We start from the raw sequence: 12564 nt of genomic DNA, 5'->3' as shown, positions 1-12564 counted from the left end.
AAAGCACAGTCACAGGCAGGGCAGCTCTTCTTCCTCAGCTCTTCAGCTCTTCTCCAGGCAGAGGTTCCTCTCGGTTTCCAAAAGTGTTCTAAAGGCTGTGGTTTTGGGTGCCCTTCTTATACCCAATTTCTCCTTTGAAGTAGGCCTACTTCAAAGAAAAGTCTCTTATGAATGTGAAATCCTGCCTTGCCCAGGCCAGGCCCCAGACACTCACCAGGGGGTTAGAGACTGCATTGTGTGAGGACAGGCACAGCCCTTTCGGGTGTAAGTGACCACTCCTCCCCTCCCTCCTAGCACAGATGGCTCATCAGGAAATGAAGACTACACCCCAGCTCCCTTTGTGTCACTGTCTAGTGTGAGGTGCAACTAGCCCAAATGTCAAACTGAACCAGACAGGGAATCCACAGACAGGCAGAGTCAGAGAAATGGTATAAGCAAGAAAATGACCACTTTCCAAAAGTGGGATTTTCAAACACACAATCTTAAAATCAACTTTACTAAAGGATGTATTTTTAAATTGTGAGCTCAGAGACCCCAAACTCCACATATTTATCCATTCCCAGAGGGAATCTACACTTTAATTAGATTTAAAGGTAGCCTCCATGTTAACCTATGCCTTGCAACAGTGAAAAACACATTTAGCAATATTTCACTGTCAGGACATATAAAACACGTTAGTATATGTCCTACCTTTACCATACACTACACCCTACCCTTGGGGCTACCTAGGGCCTACCTTAGGAGTGCCTGGCAAATAGGTACACTTGCCAAGTCGAATTTGCAGGTAAAACTGCATACACAGACACTACAATGGCAGGTCTGAGACATGATTACAGAGCTACTTATGTGGGTGGCACAACCAGTGCTGCAGGCCCACTAGTAACATTTGATTTACAGGCCCTGGGCACCTCTAGTGCACTGTACTAGGGACTTACTAACAAATCAAATATGCCAATCATGGATAAGCCAATTACATACACATTTTATATAGGAGCACTTTCACTTTAGCACTGGTTAGCAGTGGTAAAGTGCCCAGAGTAACAAAAAAAGCAAAATCAGAGTCCAGCACACATCAACAACCTGGGAAACAGAGGCAAAAAGTTAAGGGAGACCACGCCAAGGATGAAAGGTCTAACAGTGTAATTGCCCGTCACGCCTCCTGGGCTAGACTCCTGAATTTGTCCACCTGGGAACGAGAGAGTGCATCCGCCTGTGAATTCTTTATGCCATGGATATGTCTTGCCCTGACGTCAAGGTTCCCCTCAAACTGCTGGCTAACCAGTTGCCTCAAAAGGCTCAGTGTATCCGGACATGAGGCCAATCCCCTGTTTATGGCTAAGATCACTCCGATTGTCTGACCACATTGTTAGTTTCATGTTTCGCAGTTTGTCCTTCCAAACCGTCAATGGGGTGCCACCACAATGGGGAACAGCTACAAGAATGTGATGTTCCCAATAACACCTAGCTTGTGCCACCTGTCTGGCCATTTGCCTGTGCACCACTCATTGCCCAATAATGCTCCAAAACCACAGCTGCCTGCAGCGTCCATGAACAGAGCTATCTCAGTGGCTGATACCCATCCCTCTCTCCAGATAAGTAGTCCAATAAATTGCGCCAAAAAGGCATCCCACATGGCCAAGTCGCTCTTTACCCCAGCTCCTAGTCTGATGTGGTGTTTCTCGTGTAAACCTGCTGTCAATCTGCTCAAACGCCTTGCAAACACTCTTCCTGCCGGAATGACTCTGGTTGCAAAGTTCATTTTGCCAATCATCCCCTGTAATTCCCCCAGGGTTGCTTTCTGCTTTCCACGTAGTGTCCTCATCTCTTCCCTCAGCTCTGACACTTTGCCTTCTGGTACTCTGGATGTTTCCGCAACTGAATCTAGTTCAATACCCAGAAATACTAATGTTGTTACCGGACCCACTGTCTTTTCTTCCGCTAACGTGACACTGAGCTCCTTTGCCAAGCTTTGAAAAGTCCTCAAAATGCTTGTGTATTCGCTTGTACCTTCTTTACCCACAAATAAGAAATCATCTGGATAGTGCATCTTCCCACCAGGTGGATGGTGCCTATGTAATGCCCATTTCAAGAATGTACTGAACTGTTCAAAATATGCGCACAAGATGGAGCAGCCCATGGGCATGGCCTTGTCAAAATATACTTCCCCATTGTGCTGAAAACCAAGCAAGTGGAAACTGTCTGGATGGATTGGTAGCAGGCAGAAGGCAGACTCAATGTTCGCTTTTGCCATCAACGCCCCACTGCCTGCTGCCCTTAGTATATTAATGGCATAGTCCACCGTGGCGTAACCTATTGAACATGATTCAGGGGGGATACTATCATTTACTGATGCACCATATGGGAATGATACATGGTGAATGAGTCTGTACTGTCCTGCCTCCTTCTTTGGCACCACGCAAATTATTAGGTCTTTTGGGAGGGGGAGAGGCAGGGGACCTTTGATGCGACCCAGCCTCTTCTCTTTTTCTATCTTTTGCTAGACCACCTCCGGGTGCTCCTTTGCCGATTTTAAGTTCTTGATGTCAGCTCCCGCTATCTGGCCTGTGAATGGAATCTTGAAACCCTCTTCAAAACCTTTTTCTAGTATTTTCACTTCTTTTTTGTTGTAATAGTCATTGGCTAACCTTCTAATCATGTGTGTGTTGATTGGTGATTTGGCCAGCTGAAAGGCTTCCCAACCTCCGGCTGCCCAACCCGTTGACTGGCTTTCTTTAGTGTTTCTTTTTCTTTTCCTTTTTCTCTGATCAGTGTTTGCTTTTCCTGCAACTTGCGGCTCGGTGATCGCCACTACATGACAAACAAATGTGCCTGAACTTACAGCCCACTCCCTATGTGCACCCATCTGTCTCATATTTCCAACAGATTGCCTGAGACCCCTTGTCCCCCTATCCTTTCCCATTCTGCCAGGGTTTGAATCTGTGGAATGTCCTAAACTTCTTGTGTTTTCCCTTCTAGTACGCCTTCCCAGCCCAGGATCTGACCTCTTTGGCTACCAGCATCTCATGTATATAGCTAGACATGTCTTCCTCATTCCACTCCATCTCTGGATGGGCCTGGATTTTTAACCTGAAGAGCTTATAGTATTCTAACCATGCATCTCCTGGGAATTGCCGGTGTGCCTCATGTATTTTGGATTCGTATAATGTGCATCGGGGAATTTTTCAACTATAACACAAGCCATGATTGTGAATGCATCTCACCAGTTTCCAAAATTCCTTTCTTTCCTAACTCTTTCTCTCCTGTCTCTCCTCGTCTTTTTTATCGCACACAGTGAGGTCTACCCATCTAACTGAATTTCGAGGAGGGAAAATATATCTATGAATTCCTTTCCCCCATATTCTTTTCTTTACTGTTCGTGGGATAGCGTAGTGCCAGACCTGCCGACTTTGTGGTAATTGTAGGGGGCCCTGACGAGAGTCTTGCATACCTTCGGCGCCTGGCCTACTACTACAAAGGGTCCTTTTTCCCCACCTCCCTGCCCCAGGCCAACGTGGGATCCCTAATAGCTCCCTGCTCGCTCCTAACTCCACATATAATATGAGTTTATACTACCAGTTTTACAAAACTATCACTGTTAATAAGTACGTCTCAGTGGAGTGCTAAAATGTGCCCTATTTATGTCAAAGCTCCACATGTTAAAGAAATATACTTTTTGAAATTTGAAGAGACTTTGTCAGAGTTTTTCATGATGTTTGCTGTATGATTTGTATAGAAAATGTTTTTGGACTCGGCTTGTGCAATGACTTTAAATGAGGGAATAGCGAGAAAATGTAAATACCCCCCAGATTAAACGAAAGCTCTTTTGGTACCAAGCAAATGACGCAAGTCATTACAACCTTCCTCAGAAGAGCTCTCTTGTCTTTTATATCCAAGAATCTATCCATTCATCCCTTCATCATTCCATCCATCTGCTGATATCCACAAAATTTCACCTTTGTAATCTGTCATCCATTCATTCTTTCACGATTCCATCCATCTGCCCCAGAATAACCAAGCCATCTATCTATCTCAATTCCTATGTATCTATGTATGTATCTATGTATCTATCTATCTATCTATCTATCTATCTATCTATCTATCTATCTATCTTTCTACTGATCTATCAGTCATCCTCCTCTCCATCCACCTTTTCATTCATCCATCCACCCACCCATCCATCCATCCATCCACCCATCCATTCTTCCTTTCAGTCATCAATCCACCCATCCACCATTCACTCCATTCATCCATCCATCCATCCTCTCACTCATCCTTTCAACCATCCTTTTTGCTATTCTTCCATCCATCCAGTCATCTGTCTTTCCATATATCCTTTCACTCATCCATCCATCTACTCACCAATCCATCCATTCAATCATTAAGCCATACATTCCCTCATCCATCCATTCACCCTCCCTTTCATTCATCCATTCGTTCATTCATCCATCCACCCACAACACTTTCATCCATTCATCTACCCTTTCTTTCACTCAGCCATCCATTCTTATAATCACTCATCCATCCACCATCCCTCCCTTTTCATTCAGCCATCCATCCTGTCTCTCATCACCCACCCACCATTTCAGCCATTCATCCACCTTCCCTTTCACTCATCCATCCATTCTTTCACTCATCCATCCTCAAATCCATCCCTTCACTGATTCATTAATCCATCTACCCATCCATCCACCCGTTCAAACATGCACCCAATCATCCATTCACTTACTCACTTACTCACTCACTCTTGTCTGCAAAATTGCAGACAGGAGCAACCCATCAAGGACTCCACACCCGCTACAACTGCTAAAGTTGGGAGTTCACAATGCCCCAGCATGCATCCTTTACTCATTCATCCTTTTGCTCCTCCATCAATCCACCCTTTCCTTCTGTCTATCCATCCATCCTTTTCACTCCACCCATCTCTCCATCTACCCTTCCACTCACCTATCCATTCTTTCACATTATCCATCCACCCTTTCACTCATCCATGCATTCACCCTTTCATTCATACTTCCTTACATTCATTCATCCATTCTTTCACTTATCGATTCATCCACCCTTCCATTCATCCATCCACCCTCCCTTTCACTGATCCATCTGTTCTTTGATTCATCTATCCTTTAACTCATTCATCTATCCATCCATCTACCCATCAACCCTTTCACTCACCCAGCCACCATTTCACTCACACACCCATTCATCCATCTTGTCACCCACTTCAATACCTATCCACCCTTTCACTTTATTTATGAGCTTTTGTCTACTGAGTTGCAGGCAGAAGGGGCCCATTAAGAACTACACCCTGCTGTAGCTGCTAAAGCGAGGAGTTCACAATGCCACTCGTTCTAAGATCTGAGCGCAACTCTTGGCTTGGCTCTGGCTCAGCTCTCCCTTTCAGTTTGATGGCTCGGCTCTCCCTTTCAATTTGTTGGCGCACCCACCTCTACACCATGCAAGGTGTTCAGTCATCCACCTCTTCATCCACCTTTTCATTCGTCCAAACACCACCCACCCATCCATGCATCCTTTCAGTCATTCATCCACCCATCCATCCACCATTCACTGTATCCATCCATCCTCTCACTCATCCTTTCATCCATCCTTTTTGTCATCCTTCCATCCATCCAGTCATCTATCTGTCCTTTCACTCATCCATCTATCTACTCACCCATCCATCAATTCAATCATTAAGCCGTACATTCCATCATCCATTCATTCACCCTCTCTTTCACTCATTAATTTGTTCACTCATCCACCCACTCACAAACTCATTCATTCATCCACCCTTTCTTTCACTCAGCCATCCATTCTTCTAATCAGTCATTCATCCATCCATTCTTTGCCTCTCATCATTCATCCACCATTACTCCTTTGTCATTCAGCCATCCATTCTGTCTCTCATCATCCATCCACCCTTTCACCCATTCATCCACCTTCCCTTTCACTCATCCATCCATTCTTTCATTCATCCATCCTCAAATCCATCCTTTCACTGATTCATGAATCCATCTATCTATCCATCCACCCTTTCACTCACACACCCATCCATCCATTCACTCACTCACTCGCTCTTTCCTGCCAAGTTGCAGATCTGAGCAACCCATCAAGGACTCCACGCCCGCTAGAACTGCTAAAGTTGGAGGTTCACAATGGCCCAGCATGCATCCTTTTACTCATCCATGCTTTTGCTTCTCCATCAATCCACCCTTTCCTTCTGTCTATCCATCCATCCTTTTTACTCCACCCATCTATCCATCAACCCTTCCACTCATCTATCCATCCTTTCGCATCAATCATCCACCCTTTCGCTCATCCATCCATTCACCCTTTCATCCATACTTCTTCACATTCATTCATCCATTCTTTCACTTATTCATTCATCCAACCCTCCATCCATCCTTCCATCTTCCCTTTCACTGATCCATCTATTCTTTCATTCATCCATCCTTACATCCATCCTTTAACTCATTCATCTATCCATCCATCTACCCATCAACTCTGTCACTCACCCAGCCACCATTTCACTCACACACCCATTCATCCATCTTTTCACTCACTTCAACACCTATCCACCATTTCACGCTATTTATGAGCCTTTGTCTGCTGAGTTGCAGGCAGAAGGGGCCCATTAAGAACTCCACCCCACTGTAGCTGCTAAGGTGAGGAGTTCACAATGCCGCTTGTTTTCAGATCTGAGTGAAAATCTTGGCTTGGCTCTGGCTCAGTTCTCCCTTTCAGTTTGTTGGCTCAGCTCTCCCTTTCAATTTGTTGGCCCACACACCTCTACACCATGCAAGGTGTTGATGAATCTACATTCTGCAACACACATAGATTTGAAAATCACCATTATATATTGTTTATGGGCAGGAAGGGACACCATCCTGCACATAAACAATTATTCCCTTCAACGCAGACACCCTTGCACTTTGGTGCACAGATGCCTGCGTTGGCCCTGGCAGCTAAATTTAGAAGCCAGAACTAGGGGAAACACAGGAGTGTGTCACATATTGTTTCAATACGGTGCATCTCTGCATTTCAAAACTAATGCAGAGCAGCTCTTCCAATTTTGGCCCAGCGCCGCACTGCTCCAGCTCCTTGTAAATCAGGCCCTAGTAGGGTTATTCCAATGTGCATGCTTAAAGGCATCCCGTTTCCAATTTTTTTGTACCCTGGAGTTGAACGGGCAACCTGTTTTCTTGATTTTGATTTGTTATTTTAATGTTTATTTGTTCCTGACCCCCTTCCTCTGGCTCATTGGTCCACTTGTCAGTGCATTCTCTACCTGGCAGGTGGTTGGATGGTCATGCAAGAGTGTCGGGTTCATGCTGTCTCCGTGATTGTGTGGGCGATTGTGTGGTCCTCAGGCTAGTCTTCACAAAACAGGCGGTCTGTCAGCTCTGTTGCTAAGGCTGAGTGACAGAATACCACTATAGGCGTGGTGACCACCTGGCTCATTAATACTCACTTTTGTGGAGTCTGTCAGCAGAATTATCATTGTGCTGTGCACGGGACGTTTCTCGTGAGACTTAAGAGTGAAACTCAGCCTTCTCTCCAACCATGTATACACTTGTGCTGGCAACTCGGCTGATTCAGTTTGGCTATCTCTTGTTTTCATTTTGAAACAGATGTGGACTGTGCCACTCATCATAACTAGGTTCTGCTGCCTAGTGCAGAAATCTCAGCGAAAGGCAGCGTATGGAGCTCTCCTAGTCGTTTGGGCTAAAGGCCTCCAAGTCCCCACAGAGTACACAGCAAGTGCTCCACTGCAGTTACCACATTGGAAGAATCCATTTGCACCACCTCCACTCGGAGTGACAGACAGTCAGCCAAGACAGGCAGCATTTCCAAAGGTTACACTTCTTTTCGACACAATGATGAAAATGAATGGTCATGTCCTCTGCATAGGTTTAAAGCTTTTTTCAAAAGGACTTCTGCAGACAGTGCCATATAGGAGATGGAACTGTGGTGTGAATCAGCTATAACGGTTACCAGAATAAACAAAAAATGGTGATGTCATTCTCCTTTCTTTCACTGCATTTCACGAGTTTGTTTTTGACAAAGTGTTTTTTTGTTGGAGGTCATTATTTTCATACCATTTATGCGGTGAAAAGTAATAAATGGAAAGTGTTGATTTTGTCTGCAGTTTTACTTCAGTTTCATTAATACAACAATAAAGTTTTCTTTGTAGTTAGTTTATGTTAATTGTTTCATATATAGTAGGCGTTGATTGAATTCAGGCTCAGTCTACCCGCGCTCATTTCATTGAACTGAACAGGCAGAATGGCCTAACCATGCCAGCTTCAACCTTTGTGCAGGCCAGTCACAGACCTCAGAAGTGGACGAGCCACTGAGCGTTGTTTAAAATATATTCAGGAATTCAGTGCAAACTGCTAAAAGTGCGAGAACATGAATTTCAAAATTACATTAGACGAGTTTATTTACTAAAACTAAACATGTCTGTGGACGGAATTGGTGTAATAAAAAGTCAAACTTACGTTTAGAGCAAAACGATATTCAATTACAGAGAATGAAAGCTTCTTCTCTTCGGGAGATAGTGTGTTTGCATGACATAAAAGCTGTTTTATGACCAAAGTAGTGGATTTACAAAATACTTAGAGATTTAGATTTAGAGACTGATTGGAGACACATTGATGTTATGACACAATTTCCTGATTAACCTCATTTGCTGCTTTGTTCGTTATACAATCATTGCTGTAGAGATGTTTCTTGATCCTTGTTCAGAGATATTAAATACACAATAATAACTTTCTGTGCTTGCTTTCAAATAGCTAACTCTAAATTCTTGTAGCATAGCTGTACTTTCTGAGCCTATAAAACTTTATAATTTGAGGAATATCACTGCCGTTTTATGTCTGAGAATGTCACATTTCTATAATGTTTATTGTAAAATCTTATATTTTCGGTAATAATTAGTGCTAAAGAATTTTTTGAAAGGCTAGAATGTGAACATAGAAGTGAAAGGGAAGCTATTACTTAAAAAAAATATGAGGCCAGTCAAATTGTGCACCAACAGTATTTGCATTAACATGTTAGCCAATTTCTTTGAAATGTTGTGCTGGCGAAAACACATATTGGTTTGTGTTTTGCATTTTAAAATATTTTCAATTAGGGGCCCTCTTCTAAAACGACAGTACAGGTATGTGAAGAATCGAGAACAAAATCATGATCAACTGCCAACCTCAGTCCTTTCTACATTCTTTTCTAGAACCGTTCAAAGGTTCCAGAATCTTAGTAGGTACACACCACACCACCTCCCTCACCACACCAGGTAACAGTACACATTCATACCCATAAATCTTACATATTACAAAACAATATGTAAACAGTATTGAAATTATAAATACATTTTTTTATCTAACATGAGACTTTAATTTCTGTGTGAGATCGTCACATCGTGTTTTACGCACCACTTTTATCATATGCCGGCATAAATCTTGCCACTCTATTCATATTCCATACTCTATGGTCACTCAACTTTACCGCATTCCTAAAAACTTTAATCACCTTATAAGGTTGACTGAATTTGGAAACTCCCCCTTTCCTAGGTAATTTTTTTTTCACCCAATCTCCCACACTTACCACTGTCTCTTTCACCGCTTTCCTCACATCATACAACTCCTTTCCACGCAACATTTTCTCCCTTTCTCTCGCTCTCCAATTTCCAGTCTCATCAATATGGCTGTCCACCATCATCCGTTTCTCAGCTACCCACAGCAGCAAGATCTCAGTGTTGGGCCTCCTTCCTCTGAATAACTGGAAAGGGGTAACACCAGTAGAAGAATGAGGAGTAAAATGATACTCTCTTACCTTCTTTCTTATAGCTACTTCCCAATTACCCCCTGAAGATAGAGCTTGTTGCACACTTTCTTTCAAGACTTTAACAAATCTTTCAACCACACCATTGCTCTCCGGCTGGTAAAGAGCTTCTTTCTTATGTCTCACTCCTCTCTCCTGCAGGAATCCTTCTACATCTGTTGAAGTGAATTGCACAACATTATCTGAAAGAATAGAACTTGGAAACTCTACCTTCTCACACAAATCTTCCAAAAAATTCTATAATTACTTTTGATTCCACAGAACTTACAATGTTAACCTCTGGCCAATGCGAAAACATATCCAATCACACTAACACATAACGATCAAACAAATTAATTCTTAGATGTCCTAAAATATCAGTAGCAATGTCCGACCAAGGACTGCTTGCCTGTTCTCTCCACACCAATTGCTGTGTCCTGCATTTCAACCCTTTATCACAAGATGAGCACACAATACAATCTCTTACCATACGCTCTATCTGTACATCCATAGCAGGCCACCAATATCCTTCTCTCACCCTCTCCTTAGTCTTGGCTATACCCATGTGACTTGCATGAGCATGTTTTACTAAAGATTCCCTTATATTAACCAGAGCAACTCATTTTGTGCCTCTCATAAGCAAACCATCCACTACTAATAATTTTTGACTTGCCAAAAACCTTTCAAATCATCCTCACACCTATTCTTCCCATACCATCCATTATTGACCAGAGACATCACCTTTTTTAAAACCACATCATTCCCCAATCCATGTCTCCACATTTCTTCAGAAACAATCCCCTCTGAAATTTTTCACACATTGACTTCTTCTTCCTCTTCTAAACTTTCCACTTTCTCCTTGATTCTTTCACTGTTTTCTACATTCACCATACTTGATAGACAATCAGCTAACACATTATCAACACGAGGTATATATGACACTTCAAAGTCAAACTCCTGCATTGCCACAACCCATTTCCGTATCCTATGGGATACTAAATCTACACCCTTCTTGCAAAACACTTCTTTAAGTGGCTTATGATCCGTTTTGATTAGAAAGTTCTTTCCCCACAGGAACTTCCTCAGTTTTCATACTGACCAATATATAGCAAGTGCCTCTTTCTCTACTACAGAGTAATTATATTCTGCACCCCTCAACGCACGAGACACAAACAAAATAGTAAGTTCAACACCATTCTTTTTCTGCATAAGTACCGCTCCTAATCCTTTTGAACTTGAATCAGTCAAGACCCAAGCTGCCAAGATTTGAAGCTGAGTTCAAACATTGTTTTATCAAACTAAACTCGGTGATTCCATCAAAATCAATATGGGTGAGCGAGGCTTTCATGGCGGGTGATAACAGTGAAGTCTGTAGGAGATATGTTGCTTGTTGGGAGGACACCTATTAACCATGGATGCCAATCATTGCCAGAAGTTCCAGAAGATTCTCCTGCTTCCCTATTGATATCCACAGTACTGCTTAAAGTAGCCCTGGTCTCAGAGGTCATGAAAGTAGTGGTTGCAACAGAAAGGAAATCAGGATTTCAGTAGTTTCCACTCGCAAGTCTTTCTATCGCTCCTCAGCCACAAATACGAAGAGGTAAATATGGGGCAAGGGGTTAATCATGAGATGTCATGGTGCAGTCAAAGTGTGTCTGATCTGACACAAACTACCCTTGGCATTTTAAACAATCAGTGTCCATGCAATGCTGACAAGATAGCTAATGTACTTGAAAAGGCAAGGACAGCAACATGAAAGAGAAGAGAAAGGTACAATCAAAACCAGTTTTTTAGTAATTGTTCTTATAGACTATTTCTATGGGGAATTGTGATGCAAAGAATCATAGTGCTGTGATATTTCTAAGAGTTTTCTTGGTCAAAAATGACTGTAGATGTTTGGGCTCAGGTAGAAGATCATAAAGTACTGGAATATTTTATGAGTGCCTCTTCATAACAAAACCTGTGGGTTTTTAGCAAATGTCCTAGTAGTACTGGTTGATAATGGCCCATTCAGAGCACTTTTTTTAACAACATTTTTACGGAGGAGCACCGCACTCAACCCATCTGCAGTGATTTTGTTTCACATGTTCTATGCAGCTTCAAACATTGTTGACACCATACATCTTAAAGTTCACTAGCCAGTGGGCAGGTGGGGTATTTAAACCTAAATTGCTCTCAGCAGAATGCCTATATTAGTTTTGCAGCAAATGAAGCGACCCTTCCAAGCAGCATGGCTTCAGGAAACGTCTCATTAGGTAGCATAGAAAGGCTTTTGGAAGATGTACAAAGGCAGCCAGGACTTTCACATGCAGAGAAACTGATGCTGAGGAATCACATGATGGGCCTCACACATCATGTGGTACAACTATAGGTTTTGTTACCTCAACAAGAGTTCCTTTTTTCTCCGTCACCAACCTCGGTGTAGGCATTTAAATACAATCTGTTCTAGCATACACAATAGCCCAATAACAAATGTATCTGTTATTTTGTGAGTATTTAACAGTCCCCAGCACACGCACATTCCTCAAGCACTAAGGATCACTTGGTTAGAGGAAAAGTTATTTCCAAATCAACTGAATCTCTTCAGTGGCTCGCCACCATGACCACAAGGACTACAGCCACTACCCAATCTTGATGTTTCTCAATGAAAAGCACTGAAATAAATTCAAGTGTAGTTTTTACAACCTTTGGGTCCAAAATTACAATTTCCATGACTAGTCTTGTGAGAAATGGAGACAACAGAAATTT

Source organism: Pleurodeles waltl, chromosome 3_1, assembly GCF_031143425.1.
Source record: "Pleurodeles waltl isolate 20211129_DDA chromosome 3_1, aPleWal1.hap1.20221129, whole genome shotgun sequence".
NCBI classification, from domain to species: Eukaryota; Metazoa; Chordata; class Amphibia; order Caudata; family Salamandridae; genus Pleurodeles; species Pleurodeles waltl.
The sequence above is the reverse complement of the archived record's forward strand: the minus strand, read 5'-3'. Positions refer to the sequence as shown.